This window comes from Orcinus orca, chromosome 17 (genome assembly GCF_937001465.1).
Source record: "Orcinus orca chromosome 17, mOrcOrc1.1, whole genome shotgun sequence".
In the NCBI taxonomy this organism is placed as follows: domain Eukaryota; kingdom Metazoa; phylum Chordata; class Mammalia; order Artiodactyla; family Delphinidae; genus Orcinus; species Orcinus orca.
Window position 1 is genome coordinate 49,682,412 of NC_064575.1, and position 14,821 is coordinate 49,697,232.

The 14,821-nt window shown below is 38.6% G+C and overlaps 1 protein-coding gene across 2 annotated transcripts in view; it reads right to left on the reverse strand.

Annotated features, from left to right (window-relative positions):
• The window catches only part of NIPAL2 (NIPA like domain containing 2), a 74,272-nt gene that overhangs the window by 54,710 nt on the left and 4,741 nt on the right, over window positions 1-14,821 (reverse strand). The gene's annotated exons all lie outside the window — the stretch shown is intronic.

A 14,821-nucleotide genomic window follows, 5' to 3' on the forward strand; every position in this document is an offset into this window, starting at 1 on the left:
TTCTGACGTTTTCCCACTAAGATGCTTCTATTTATCCTGTCTGCCAATTTCCTCAGCAACCTCTCTGATTGGGGTGTTCATTGCCTCAAGTATGGACTATATAATTATTTCTGTTCTCCCTCTTTTCTTTCTCTTAAGATATTCTGGAAGACTGTGGTATGAAAGAGAGATCATTGGCTTTGGGGTTAAAGGATGAACCTGAGATTCAGATCTGCTATTTTCTAATGGGCAACACTGAGTAAGTTATTTCAGCTCCCCGGCCTCAGTAAACAGGGGATGTTGGATAAGGTGTTTCCCAAAATCCCTTTATCTCTAAACTGCTATGAACCTCACTGGAGACAGACTAAATTTTCCCGCCACTCTGCTGGTCAAGAACCCACAACGTCTCTCTACAGACAACTATATTAAATACAAAACTACTGTACCAGCTCCCCATAATCGGTCCTCAACCTGACCCATCCAATTGTCCACAGCACACTTTAAGGTGCTCCCTCTACCTTGGGTACCTGGCTCCTGACTTCTCCAGTCAGATGTCATACTTTTTCTCATGTCATTCCTCTCACTCAGACAGAGTATCTTCTTCCCTCAGCCCATTTCAATCAGACCTCACCCTCCTGGCCATCGGAGCTCTACCTCCTTACGACCTTCTCAGACACCACAGCCCATCTTTACTTTCTCAGACTCTAAATGGTGAACATCCCTTATTTCTTCTTTTATATTGTCAGGCGTATCATTAGGCTCTATAAATAGATGGCAAATTCTCCGAGGGAAGGGAATCATGTCTAAGACTTCCATTGGGTCTTCTACATCATCTACTATAAAATGTAGAGACTTAAAAAAAAATGAGGGGCTTAAAAAAATACTTACTTTAGAAAGCATAGAGTCGTTTAAAACAAGAACTACAGAGGTTAAAAAATTAGTTCTGACACATTGCCCAAGATCTTCACTATAGATAGCATATGTATTATTTGATGACTTCAAGAGATGCATATTCTGCTCCTATCTAGGTACAAAGATGTAATATCTTCTAGCAGTAAAAATTAGCAATGATAGAAGGGCTCTTCCCCCTTCTTCTTCTACAGTACATAACTTCTAGCTAGCTTCAAATTCCAAGGAGTTATTTGAATTTCAAATGAACATTACAACCACAAGGAACCCTTTTCAGAATGCAAAATGTCTTTGAAGTTTTAGAACTTCATTATATGTGCTGAAGTGAAATTCAGTATTTCTAAAAAATGAAGCAGAAAAGTTGAAAACCCATTTAATAGTTGACATATAATATCCATGGCCTTTAATCAGTTAAGAATTTTCTTTTCCTAATAAAAGCAGTTGGCACTAATTTTGATCACTATTCCTCATGGGGAACAATTGTATCATAATATAATGTGCTATTTCCATGCTTTCGATTTACAATTGACTGACTGCATTTGGCAGTAATCAGGAAAATAAAAATCCAGAAGAAGTTTGGGATTGAATGGATAATTATGAAAATCTTCCATAATTATAAAAGTAAATTGTTGAATAAGAAATAAGTTACTTCAAAATTCTTTAAATGATTCACTGAGTAGTTTAAACACCACCAGGCCAAGTGTTTAGAAATTGGTTAGCAGGATTTCGCAATGATTTCTTGGATATGACACGGAAAGCACAGGCAACAGAAGAAAAAATAGATAAGCTGGACTTTATCAAGATTAAAATCTCTTGTGCACCAAAGGACACTATTAGCAGAGTGAAAGGCAACCCACACAATGGTGGAAAATATTTGCAAATCATATATCTGATAAAGATTGATATATAGAATATATAAAGAATCCCTACAACTCAACAACAAAAAAATAAACAATGCAACTGAAAAATGGTCAAAGAACTCAAATAGACTTTTCTTCAAAGAAGATATATAAATGGCCAATAGGCACATGAAAAGATGCTCAATAGCACTAATCATTAGGGAAATGCACATCAAAACCACAATAAGCTACCACTTCAAACCCAGTAGGAGAGCTACAATTTAAAAAAAACAACAGAAAATAACAAGTGTTGGTAAGGATGTGGAGAAATTGAAACCCTAGTTCATTGTTGGTGGGGATGTAAAATGGTACAGCTGCTGATCTCATAACATATACAAAAATTAACTCAAAATTAACCAAAAGACCTAAATGTAGGAGCCGAAACTATAAAGTTCTCAGAAGAAAACATAAGGGTAAATCTTTGTGACCTTGGATTTGGCCATGGATTCCCATAGATAAGACATCAAAAGCATAAGCAACAAAGAAAAAATAATTGGACCTCATCAATATTAAAAAACTTTCTGTTTCAAAGGACACTATCAAGGAAAGTGAAAAGATAATCCACAAAATGGGAGAAAAGATTTGGAAATCATATATCTGGCAAGGGACTTATACCTAGACTATATAAAGAACACTTACAACACAATAATAAAAGACAAATGACTCAATTAAAAATGGGCAAAGGATCTGAATAGACCTTTCTCCGAAGAAGACAAATGGCTAACAAGTACATTGAAAAGATGTTCAACATCACTAGTCATCAGGGATTGCAAATCAAAACCACAGTGATATACCACTTCATACCAAATAATATAGCTATAATCAAAAAGTCAGATAATAACAAGTGTTAGTAAGGATGTAGATAAATCAGAACCCTCTAACGCTGCTCATGGAAATATATAATGGTGCAACCACTTTGGAAAACAGTCTGGAAGTTCTTCAAAAAGTTAAGCATGGAATTTCCATTTGACTCAGCAATTCCATGCCGAGGTATATATCCAAGAGAAATAAAACATATATCCACACAAAAGCTTGTACACAAATTTACATACCAGTATTGTTCATATGACAGCTAAAGGCTGGAGGCAATGATTGTACAACTCAGTGAACTGTACAATTTAAATGAGTGGATTATATGATATGTGAATTATATTTCAATAAGTTGTTATACAAAAATAATTTTAAAAGCACAAAGCATTTACATCTTTTTTTTTGCCCAAAGAAATAAAATGTTACAAATGTAACTAGCTCTATTTCAGTCTCTTCTTCCTCCCAGAGATAAGTGACTTTTTTTTCTGAAGTTGATACAAATATATTTCTTTCTTTCCTCGATTTATTTTTATTATCTATTTTGTTTACTCAGTTTTTCTTTTTTTCATCTTCTTCATTTGGACTCTTAACTCATTAGCTTTTTCTGTTTCTTTCTATCATGCAGATAGGGCTTTACATTTCCCCCTAAGTACACCCTGTTTTAGCTGCCTGCATAGTTTTGGCATGTACAGTTTTCATTGGTATTTAGTTCTAAATATTTTCTGATTATCTCGTCATTTTTATCTGAGCCTTATATTATTCAGAGATGTGTTTTTTAATATTTCTAAATGAATGAGGTGTCGATTATCACTTTATTACTAATTTCTAATTTTACTGAGTCGTGGGCAGAAAATACACTGTGTGTATATTAACATTTGCTTTTGACCTATTATACAGTGTAAATTGGAATTTGTTTTGTGACCTGCTGGTATAGGGTCAAGTTTATAAGTGTTCCATGTATGTTTGAAAATAAAGTATTTAAAAGTTGAGTTAATACATTTTATATATCCTTCCTATCTATCTATCCATTCATCTATCTATCTCCATTAAGTCATTGTTCAAATCTTTGATATTCTTACTAAATTTTGTATTGCTTTGTCTATCAATTGCCTAGGGAGGTATGTTAAAAATCTACTCAAACATGTATTTATATATTTTAAGACTATAGTCCTAGGTGTATACAGGATCAGGATTGTTTTATCTTCCCAGCTAATTGTTCCTTTTTTTAAATTTTATTTATTTATTTACTTATGTTTATTTTTTATTTATTTATTTTTTGCTTATTAGTCATCCATTTTATACACATCAGTGTACACATGTCAATCCCAATCTCCCAATTCATCACACCCCCCCCGCCCAGTAATTGTTCCTTTTATCATTAGGATTTTTCTTTAAAATCTATTTTAGCTGATATTACTGTAGCTGCTTTCTTTTGATATTTGCTACTTTCCACATCACTTTAACATTTCTGCATCATATTTTAGTCAAGTCTCTTATATATAGAAAATAACTAGATTAAAAAAAAATCCTGAGACTTTCTGTCAGATGGGGAGGTTAGTCCATTTTGTTTATTGTGATTGTAAATATATTTTCCTTTATTTCTATATTTTTTGTGTTTGTAGTTATCTTGCTTTTTCTTTGCTTTCTAATTTCTCTTTTCCTGAATCCTGTTGAAACGATTGAGTTTTCTTTATTCTTTTCTTTCCCCTACTCTTCTGGCTAGGAAGTTACACATCTTATTTACAGTCTTTCAGTAATTACTGTTAAATGTTTTTAATTTTGAAATAATTATGGACTCACAGTAGGTTGCAAAGAAATGTCCAGGTAGGTCCATGAACTCTTCCCCCAGTCCTCCCCTTGATGTTAACATCTTACACAACTACAATCCAACATCTATGGTTCTCTCTATTCTCTCCACGTGGAACTCCTCTTACAAGTATGTTGGACTTTTTAATTCTTGTTTCCTAAAATAGCTCTCATATTTTCCAACTCTATCTCTTTGTACTGAGTTATGGATAATTTCCTCAGATCTATCTTCAAGTTTAGCTTTTCTGGCCTCCTTTTGAATTGAGTCTTTATACATGCCTATCAGTACATATATTAAACTGTACTATAATTATGTTTTACAAGTGCATTTCCCCTCTAGACTATAAACTCCTTGAGGGCAGAGCTATGACTTATCAACTCATCTTTGTAACCCAAATGACTAGTAGAGGTCTTTGGCACAGAGAAGTTGTTTATTAAATGCTATTTGAACTGAAATAGTCTCAGATTGATTATACACTGTCTAGAAATAGTAAATTTTGACCTTTGGCCCTAGGAAGATGTCAAACAGTATTTTATAATCAACTGGGGTTTGAATACAGCAAACACTCAGTTTCATGAGAGAACAAGCTTGTCCCAGAATTCAGATTTCAACAATTAAGTGTCCACTAGTGTGCAATAGAAAGCTGCCTGCTGGGGCTTCCCTGGTGGCGCAGTTGTTAAGATTCCGCCTGCCAATGCAAGGGACACGGGTTCGAGCCCTGGTCTGGGAAGATCCCACATGCCGCAGAGCAACTAGGCCTATGTGCCACAACTACTCAGCCTGTGCTCTACAGCCCGTGAGCCACAACTACTGAGCCCGCCTGCTACAACTACTGAAGCCTGTGAGCCCAGAGCCCATGCTCCACAACAAGAGAAGCCACTGCAATGAGAAGTCCATGCACCGCAATGAAGAGTAGCCCCCGCTTGCCGCAACTAGGGAAAGCCCGCACGCAGCAACGAAGACCCAACACAGCCAAAAATAAATAAATAAAAGAAAGCTGCCTGTTGACTTTTGTGTTTTTTGATGCATTGGGTCTTCGTTGCTGCATGTGGGCTTTCTCTAGTTGCGGCAAGCCGGGGCTACTCTTCACTGCAGTGGCTTCTCTTGTTGCAGAGCCTGGGCTCTAGGCGTGTAGGCTTCAGTAGTTGCAGCACGCGGGCTCAGTAGTTGTGGCTCGTGGGCTCTAGAGCGCAGGCTCAGTAGTTGTGGCGCAGGCTTAGATGCTCTGCGGCATGTGGGATCTTCCCGGACCAGGGCTCGAATCCGTGTCCCCTGCATTGGCAGGCAGATTCTTAACTACTGTGCCACCAGGGAAGCCCCTGACTTTTAAAATCTAGTGAATTCATATATACTAAAAAACAGAAATATATAGTATAAAGCAGGTGTCAGGAACAGTTTCCTGCTAATAGGGACATACCTCATTTTATTGTGCTTCACTTTATTGCACCTTGCAGATACTGCATTTTATACAAATTGAAGGTTTGTGGCAACCCTGCATCAAGCAAGTCTATCAGCGTCATTTTTCCAACAGCATTTGCTCACTTTGTGTCTCTGTGTCACATTTTGGTAATTCTTGCAATATTTCAAACTTTTTCATTATCACAGTATTTGTTACGGTGATCTGTTATCAGTGATCTTTGACGGTACTATTGCAAAAAGATTATGACACATTGAAGGCTCAGATGATGGTTAGCATTTCTTAGCAATAAAGTGTTTTTCAATCAATATACCTTGTTTTTTTAGACATGATGCAATATGCAATATAATTGCACATTTAACAGACTACTGTAGGTGTAAATATAACTTTTACATACACTGGGAAACCAAAAAATTCATGTGACTCACTTTGTTGTGATACTTGCTTTATTGCGGTGGTCTGGAACTGAACGTGCAATATCTCGGACGTATGCCAGTACACATTATAAACTGGTATACCTTATTGTTCGTTTTTCTGAAAATTTACCTAATTATTCAAGGTTAATTGCATGCTCATTAAATTCATTTGACACATACCTGTAAAGAGTAGTAATTCAGTAAATCCTCATTAATGCCCCTAATTGTTGGGAAGGGAAGGTTCAAATTTGCAATGTTTCTTTAAAAAGGTGGTTTAATTACCTTCAAGGACATAGAGTGACTTGAGGCAAGCATTACTAAATGCTGTTTCCAGTTAGAGGCTCTGGTAAATGTGTTTTAATGACTACAAAATCCTCACCTGCAATCAGAAGTGTCATTTGCGTACAGTGAGCAGTCCTTATAAACTTGCCGTTTAAATTAAAGACATCTAGTTTACTTCATTACTTTATTCAGAGTGTTATCTGATTTCTAGCATATTAGAATTAGTGGAAACTCAGAGCTTCTCTCTTCCTCGCCCTCTTTTCTCCCCTCCCTGTTGATCTGGAGACTGGTGGTCAGGAAAGAGAAAAGAGGGCCAGAGAAGGAAAGTGACTTGTGCAAAGTCACACAGCTAGATAGATACCAGGCAAATTCTGGCCCCAAGGCACCCAGCTCATGTCTGAATCACCATTTCTTCACAGACTGCAATAGGTAACCATCTGGCTAGTCAATGCCAATTTACCACAGTTTTAAAATTAGCAGGATCTGTTTCTTTTTCTCAGTGCAAATAAAATAAAGCAAAGATAATAGTTAGAAGGAAAGGTTGCTCCACACCTTAACAATGCAGCTAGAAGTACAGACCAGAGACACAGAAAGATGGCCTTAATTTTTGCCGTGCTCACTCCTGTCAGTACTGTAGCTCAATTTCTGGCTTTTCCAGGATGGCTTGACAAATAGATGGTAGGAGCCACAGCAAACAATTTATGGAGAATGAGGTTCAAAATATCAGTACTAATGAGTACTAAGGATGTTTTTGTTTTATTTGGAATAACAATCTTATCTCCTACTTTTTGGTGCCAGAAAGTTCTTTAGACATTTCACATAAAGTCATTGACCTATAATCCATGGGTGGGGCAGTTTGGCCAGATGGCAATGGGGTATGATAACAGGGATGTGTGGAATTGGTCATAGTCTATCCCAGTTCTGGCTTTGAACTCAACCATATTCCTGGCTCTGCCTTCAAAACATAAATCTGGAATCAGACCCAGTGGAGCTAGTACAAAAGAACCAAAAGAACCATAGATTCAGAGCTAGTCTTTTTTTTTTTTTTTTTTTTCTGTACGCGGGCCTCTCACTGTTGTGGCCTGTCCCGTTGTGGAGCACAGGCTCCAGACGCGCAGGCTCAGAGGCCATGGCTCACGGGCCCAGCCGCTCCGCGGCATGTGGGATCTTCCCGGACCGGGGCACGAACCCATGTCCCCTGCATCGGCAGGCGGACTCTCAACCACTGCGCCACCAGGGAAGCCCCAGAGCTAGTCTTGAACACTGTAATAGTCATATTCAACTCACAACTAGAATAATGCTACCTCCTGTTCCAGGCAGTAAAATATCCCTGAACATGGACGTGAGTGATCCAGTTTCGAATACCAGAAATACCATAGGTTAAGTGATTTAGGTCAACTAATCACTGCAGGAATGATCTTAAGAGCCTGAACCTGAAAGGGAATGATATACCTGAGAAATGAACATTCAGGTCACTTCATCTCACAGGAAACTCTTAGGAATGAGCTGGGGTTGTTTTTTATTTGCACCTAGTAAACAGGTAGACACAAATCTACTTCCAGAAAGTTGGGAGGGGATAGGAGGACATCCAAAATCTTGGCGATACATCCTTAAGTTTCTAGGAGTGAAGATTCATAATATGTGCAACTTACTTTCAAATGATACATGACAATATAAAATAAAAAACAGAGGGAGAGAGAGAGAGAACAAACAAATATTTCACAATGTTAACAATTGGTGAATCTCCACGTGAAGGACATATGGTGTTTACTGTATTATTCTTCTTAATTATCTATAGGTTGGAAAATTTTCAAAGTAAGAAGTTAAAAAATTCTGCTTTATAGACTCAATGAAATTAAAGAGAATATGGATTCATTGAAAAAGAGTTAAAAGAGGAGATGATAACAGGGAAAGAAATAAAAGCAAGAAATAAAAAGGAAGCTGGCTGAACCAAGGAAAGAGATTAAGTAGAAAAATAAAACCACTGCACAGCTTAAAACCACAGGTAGACACTGCTTGGGAAAAACACACAAGGTGGAGGAAAAGGACATAAAGTGGAAGTGATCAGAGAGAAGATGGTAGATATGGGAGACAGACAACTCGAAGCCCACACCGGAAGCTAGTCACTCAGTCATGCACCCATTTGGTATTTATTTAGTAACTGCTAAATATTAGGTCCTATTTCAGGAACTAAGGATGCAAAGTATCCTCGATAAGCCCAGAAGAGGTAGAAAAAGCGACCAATAACAGACTACCACCTGTGACATCTATAATAGAGGTATGTTCTATAGAACCCATGGGAACAGAAGGGACAAAGTACAAATCTGCCTAGGTTGGAGAGTATGCTAGCTTCCTGTGACTGCTGTAACAAATTAACACAAACTGGTGGCTTAAAACCACAGAAATTTATTCTCTCACCGTTCTGGAGCCCAGAAGCCCCAAATCAATTTCACTGGGGTGAAATCAAGATGGCAGGGCCCACATACCAAGAAGTTCAGTTGCTAGTTCATAGGGTATGCATATGTCTGGGTTTTATAATTACTCACAAAGATTCTTCCAAAATGTTATATAGAAGTAAATAACATTTCCAGGTGCCTCTCTCCCCCTCCAACACTTGGTATTGTAATTTTTTTTAAGTTTAGCTATTCTAGAGAACCTCACATCTTATTATGGTTTAAATTTCCATTTTTATAATGACCAATGATGTTGAACCTTCAGATAATCTTATAAACCACTTGGCTCTCTTGTTTCATTAAATGTTTTTCCAGACTGTCCAATTTTTAATTGATGGTGGCAGTCTTTTTGTACTTGACGTGTAAGAGTACTTTATCCCCAATATGATTTCTTTTTGAATATATGCATTCCGTACAACTTTTCTCACTCTGTGTCTTGCCTCTTTTTGCATAGAAACTTTTAAGTAATAAACAGACTTAAATATACTCTATTGATGAAGTAAACTTATTGATCCTTAACTTTATGTGTGGTACCCTTTATATCTGGGTTAAAAGGTCATGAGAAAACTTCCTACATTTTTTTCTAGAAGCCTTATTTTAAAATAACATTTTGCATACAGGTGCACAGACTGGAACTTGTTTGCCTATACTGTGATATAAGGCTCTTTCGCTGTTTCCAATTTACTGTTTACCTAATCTGTTTAGTTATTAATTTCAGTCATTAAAATTTTTATTTCAAGGATTAAAGAAAAAAAATGGCAGGGACACACTCTCTCTAGAGGCTTTAAGGGAGAATCCATTCCTTGCCTCCCCCAGTTTCTGGTGGCTGCTGACATATCCTTGGATTATGGTTCTATCACTCTAATCTCTGTCTCTGTGGCCACATTGCCTTCCTCTTCCATATGAAATCTCCCTGGGTCTTCCTCTTATAAAAAGATACATGTGACGGCATTCAGGGTCCATCCAGATAATCCAGGATAATCATCTCACCTCAAGATCTTTAACTTTAATCACATCTGCACGACTCCAGTACAGCTGGACTGGAGAGGCAGGCAGGAGGCTTTTCGTGCCATGGATCTGCTGGTGGTGCTACAACATGCAGGACTCTAAACCAGAGAATGTTAGGTCCAGCCGTGACTTTTAAAGACTCATCCTGGCTACAGTGTGGAGGATGGACTAGGAGGGAGCAAGACAGGGAATAGGAAAACCAATTAGGAGACACTTCGGGATCTCGGAGAAGAAGTAGGGGAAATGTGGAGAGTTAATTACAGCAGGGCCATAGAGGAACAATATTCATATTCGTCGCAGCAAACATTGGAGGCAACCTGAAATATGAAATGCTTTTTAGATTACCGAATGGGTTGGACTATTCTTACCACTAATCTCCTTTGCCCTTGTAGATAATTACGTTGTCTGCAATACTAACCCAAGCTAAGTTAAAACTATAATCCCATACGTGAAAAAGAAGAAAGAAAAATTTTCAGTCAGGAACAGAGTTTTAATTTGTTATCTTGGTTTTTGTATGTTATACGGTTATTGCCTTTCTACCCTGAGAAACTCTCATGACACTGGATCCAAATCTGGTGATTCAGAGCCAACAGAACAGGTCAGGGTTACATACCACAGTATATCGTTGCTATTCTACAAGCTGTCCCATGCCAATTTTTAATCAACCTTAAAACCTAGGCAGAAAAGCCCAACATATTGCCTTTCCATACAATTAAGCACTATTACATTTTGTCTTTTACTCGGGAACACATTTACTTACATAACCGTACATTCATTATTTTAAAAAACCGAACTCCATTAAGGATAAGCCTTACTAAGCTTACTAAGAAGCCACCATGTTTTTTTGCTTTTGAGAAATTTAAGTTGCAGCAGAGCAAATTTATGGGAAAAATTTAATAAGATATCCTTTGGGGGCTTTTAACACTTGGTTAAAAGGAGAGCAACAATAGTTAAGGAAGGTGTGATATCACTTAAGGAAATCTTAAACTTGGTTCTATTACAAAACAAATCAACCCCGTTTAACATTGGAAAGGCGAATCTTTGAAACAAGGACAGACATGCTGAACACAAAGAATGCGATTGTTTGCATCCAGATTAAGATGAGGTCCCCTTACTTTCAAATTTTTCAAGAACATATTCATAATAATAATTTAAAAATTCTGTCATCTTCTGTTTCCAAAGAAGCAGGATTGCAGGCTGCCTCTCGCAGGGCCAGCCCAGGGTTTGCGAGAGGCTTCCTACCCTAAAGTTGGAAACTTGGGACCTCACTGAATGACAGCTCTTTCCCCAACACCTGCTTAGGTTTCAAGAGTACATGTCCGTTTCGAGAGCAATGCCTGCCTTGCACTCTGGCCGTATTTCGCCAGCTCCATCCTCCTGGAGACTGAACTCTAGTGTCTATGTCAGGCCCCAGCCACTGGGTGAGTTTGTGCCTCGATATGGGGGAGGGATCGTGACATTGCCACTCACTGACCTGCCAGGCCACCCACCAGATCAGATCTTTCTGACATCAAGGCAGGAATCAAGTCCAAATTTTCTCCTCTGGGACCCTGTGACTTGGACTCTTCATTGCCTCTAAAGGGTCAGTCCTCATAGCCAAGATAATTTCCCCCATTCCTGGCAAAATTCTCGCATCCCACTGGTCCAGCAGGCAGGTTCCAGCATACTTTATGATCATCCCACATATGATACCCCTAGGACTCATTGATGGTGACTGTGATTTGGGTCTGCAAGTATAGCTCAAAAGACTAATAAAATGCTGCACATGGAACTCAGAATTATTCTCTATTTTATGGCTGTGGCAGCTGCTTGTAACATGAGGTCTGCTCGTACCTTGCTCACAAACAATCACTCATTTCTCCACTGCTGTGACTCAGGCGGCCATATCCAAAGGTACATCACACTATTTCCTCTTCTGCTTTGGCTCTCTTTATTTACAATTACATAACTGTACTATGTTAGTCCTGGAAGCACAATGGAAGCAATCCATCAGATTATATAAGCAAGGGTAGCTTCACACCAGCCCTTCAAATGTTGTTTTTCAAGTATTTCAGAAGCAGTCTCTCTATCTCACTTTCACACATACACATTGTACGTTGTATAATGTACACGTGATATAATTTATGTATATCACACACGTATGTATGGCTACGGTTTGAGGACGCAGTCCCTGTTTTCCGATTTGTTTGATATCACTACCCAACACTGTTCTGTTGAGAAGGACCCTCTGCTTGTGATTTTTATTGAGTGGAATGTTGGTTGCATTTTGGGTCCTCATTGTCAATTAGCTGATCAAGATTAATGTGGGCTGTGACAAGAGGGAACATAGTGCTGCTGTCTCCCAAACAGCCCCAGAACAACCAGAGCCCTGCAAGTCCAAAGGCTGAAGAAGAAATAAAGACCCCCCGGAATTCACGGGATTCTCCTCAAGCTTGAATGACATACCAGCAATGCTGACATGGCTGGTGTGGACCCAGAGTTCTTCCGGCCTTCCTCGTCATCCAGACTGATTAATTTCCTCTATTACTTAAGCCAGTTAATGTTAGGTTTCCTGTGACTCGAAAACCAAAGTCTCCTAACTTACAAAGCATTCTTGGTAGGGAAGCCAAGTTCAAAAGCCAGAAGAGAGATGGACTCCCGTTGCAAGCTAAAGAAGTCAGGCCAGGGGTCCAAGTTACTGAAAGGAGAAAATTTGAGAGGTGCCGAGAAGGTGAGGGGGTGGCTTAGGAAACAAGAGCTGGGGCTGTTGGCAGGCCTCAAGACGACCTGCCATGGCCAGGGTGGGTCTCTGAAGGAGTCACGCCAGGACAAACGCAATATTTGGTGGTGTGGAGCTCATGACTAAACATCTGCTAGCCTGTGTTTACACGAGCCTGTATTTACTCCGTGTCTCCCGATGGGTGCCAAAGATGACAGGAGACCATGCTGGGAGTGACCAAGGACCAGGCAAGTGACAAGGTGAAGCAAACGTACAGGTAGGTACATGCTGAGAATTATGTGGAGGGGAAGTGGAGTGTTATCTGCCAGCCTCCAGGCAATTAGGACACTCTGGTGTACCAGGACAGACTGGCCAAGAGCTCTGACTTTATGTAAAATGTAATTCTGTTGGACGGAACACGTGGGGTAGGTTAGAAAAGATGTAAACTGAATAGAGGAATGTTGGACCTTCGGAAAACAAAAAACACTCAAGCTAAAATAAATAGCATTTAAGCCTTAACGCTAACACGGCATGAGCCTTCCCAAGCTGGGGTGCTGGTCCTGCTTGGGTGGTTAAACTATAGTCAATGTCTGAAGACGTCATCACACTACTGCCACCAAAACCTGTCAGCTGTTCCCAGGGCTACACACCCATCCACCCCAACCCTGAATTCTGGAAAGTGGCATCAGACATGGGAGGAATCTTCACCTTAGTACTTCAAGATAACAAGTGTTCCAATTAGGAAATTACTGCAATCAGGAAGTGTTCGGTAATGTGATTATGTTTGGAGAGTGAAGGGGAGGCAACATCAAAGGGAGTGAGGAAGGCAGTGGATGTAGAGAAATCAGTGGTTTTAGATTAAAGAAAACAGAATTACATCACATAACTGACATGATTTCTCTTATTTCCATTTATAATGAGTTAAATACAATAATTATTAATTATTAGAAATATATATTTTATGACATTTCCTATAATATAGGTTGACTGTAATACTTCTAATAATAGCTAGTGTTTACTGAGTGCTTTCTATGTGTCTGGAACTATTTGATATACATTATCTTATTTTATTCCTACATCAACTTTATAAGGTATGTAGTGTTATTACCATTTCAATAGAGAAAGACAAGGTTTGGAGAAATTAAGAAAATTGCCAACGCACCTAGCAAAGAAGCTGAGCTTTTTAGACCACACTATCCTTGAACAAAAAGGATAGCTTAGGGGAATGTCATCCTTTCCATGGTAAACTCTCAAATGCCACTTTGAACAATCACCAACATTTTAAAAAGAAATTGTTTAAAAAATTCTCCTAAGGAAACAAAATGAATATGGCATACCACTTCCCACACCATCTGGGTAAAACATGCAAGTTGAACAGTCATAGCAATCTTAATATTTTTTAACATCTTAAAATTGTAGAATATAATAGATACAGGCAACTGTAAAGAAAATGATATAGATGAACAATTTACTAAAATGAATTATTATAAGGCCAATACCCTCATAACAGCAACCAGATCAAGAAACAGAAATTGGGCGCCCACCCAAAGACCTCCCTTTGCCTCATCCCATCCCATCCTCTCCCTTCCCCAAGGAAACACTGGCCTGACTCCATGGCAATCACTTCCTTGCTTTTCTCTATAGTTTTATGACCCAAGTGTGCATCCCTAAACACTGTGAACGAAGGCTGTCTTTTTTCCTAATAGGTCTTTTAGGTGTATTTTAATCTACAGGTTCTCCCTCTATCCTTGCGCTCCTTTTTTTTTTTTCCCTTGTAAAAATGATTTTTGAAGAAACCGAGCCACAGAAACCTGTAAACTGAAGTTTCCCACAGCCTGAACTTAGCTGATTGCATTAATGCAAATATTATAGCTGGTTAATATAAATCAAGCCATAAAGAGGATATCAGGTAGATTTAAAGGCAAACACGTGGTGTGACAAATTCACAACAGCATTAAGAGTCTGTTCCTCTAATAAGGACCATGGGATGATGATGATGATAATGATTAAAAAAGCTTTGATACAGTTGCTTTGAGGTAATCATTTTCTTCCTTCCTTCTTTTTGCTGCCTTATACATATATCTCGAAGAAAATGTAGTAAAGGGAAAATGCCATGTTGGATACATAAGGATGGCAAAAAAAA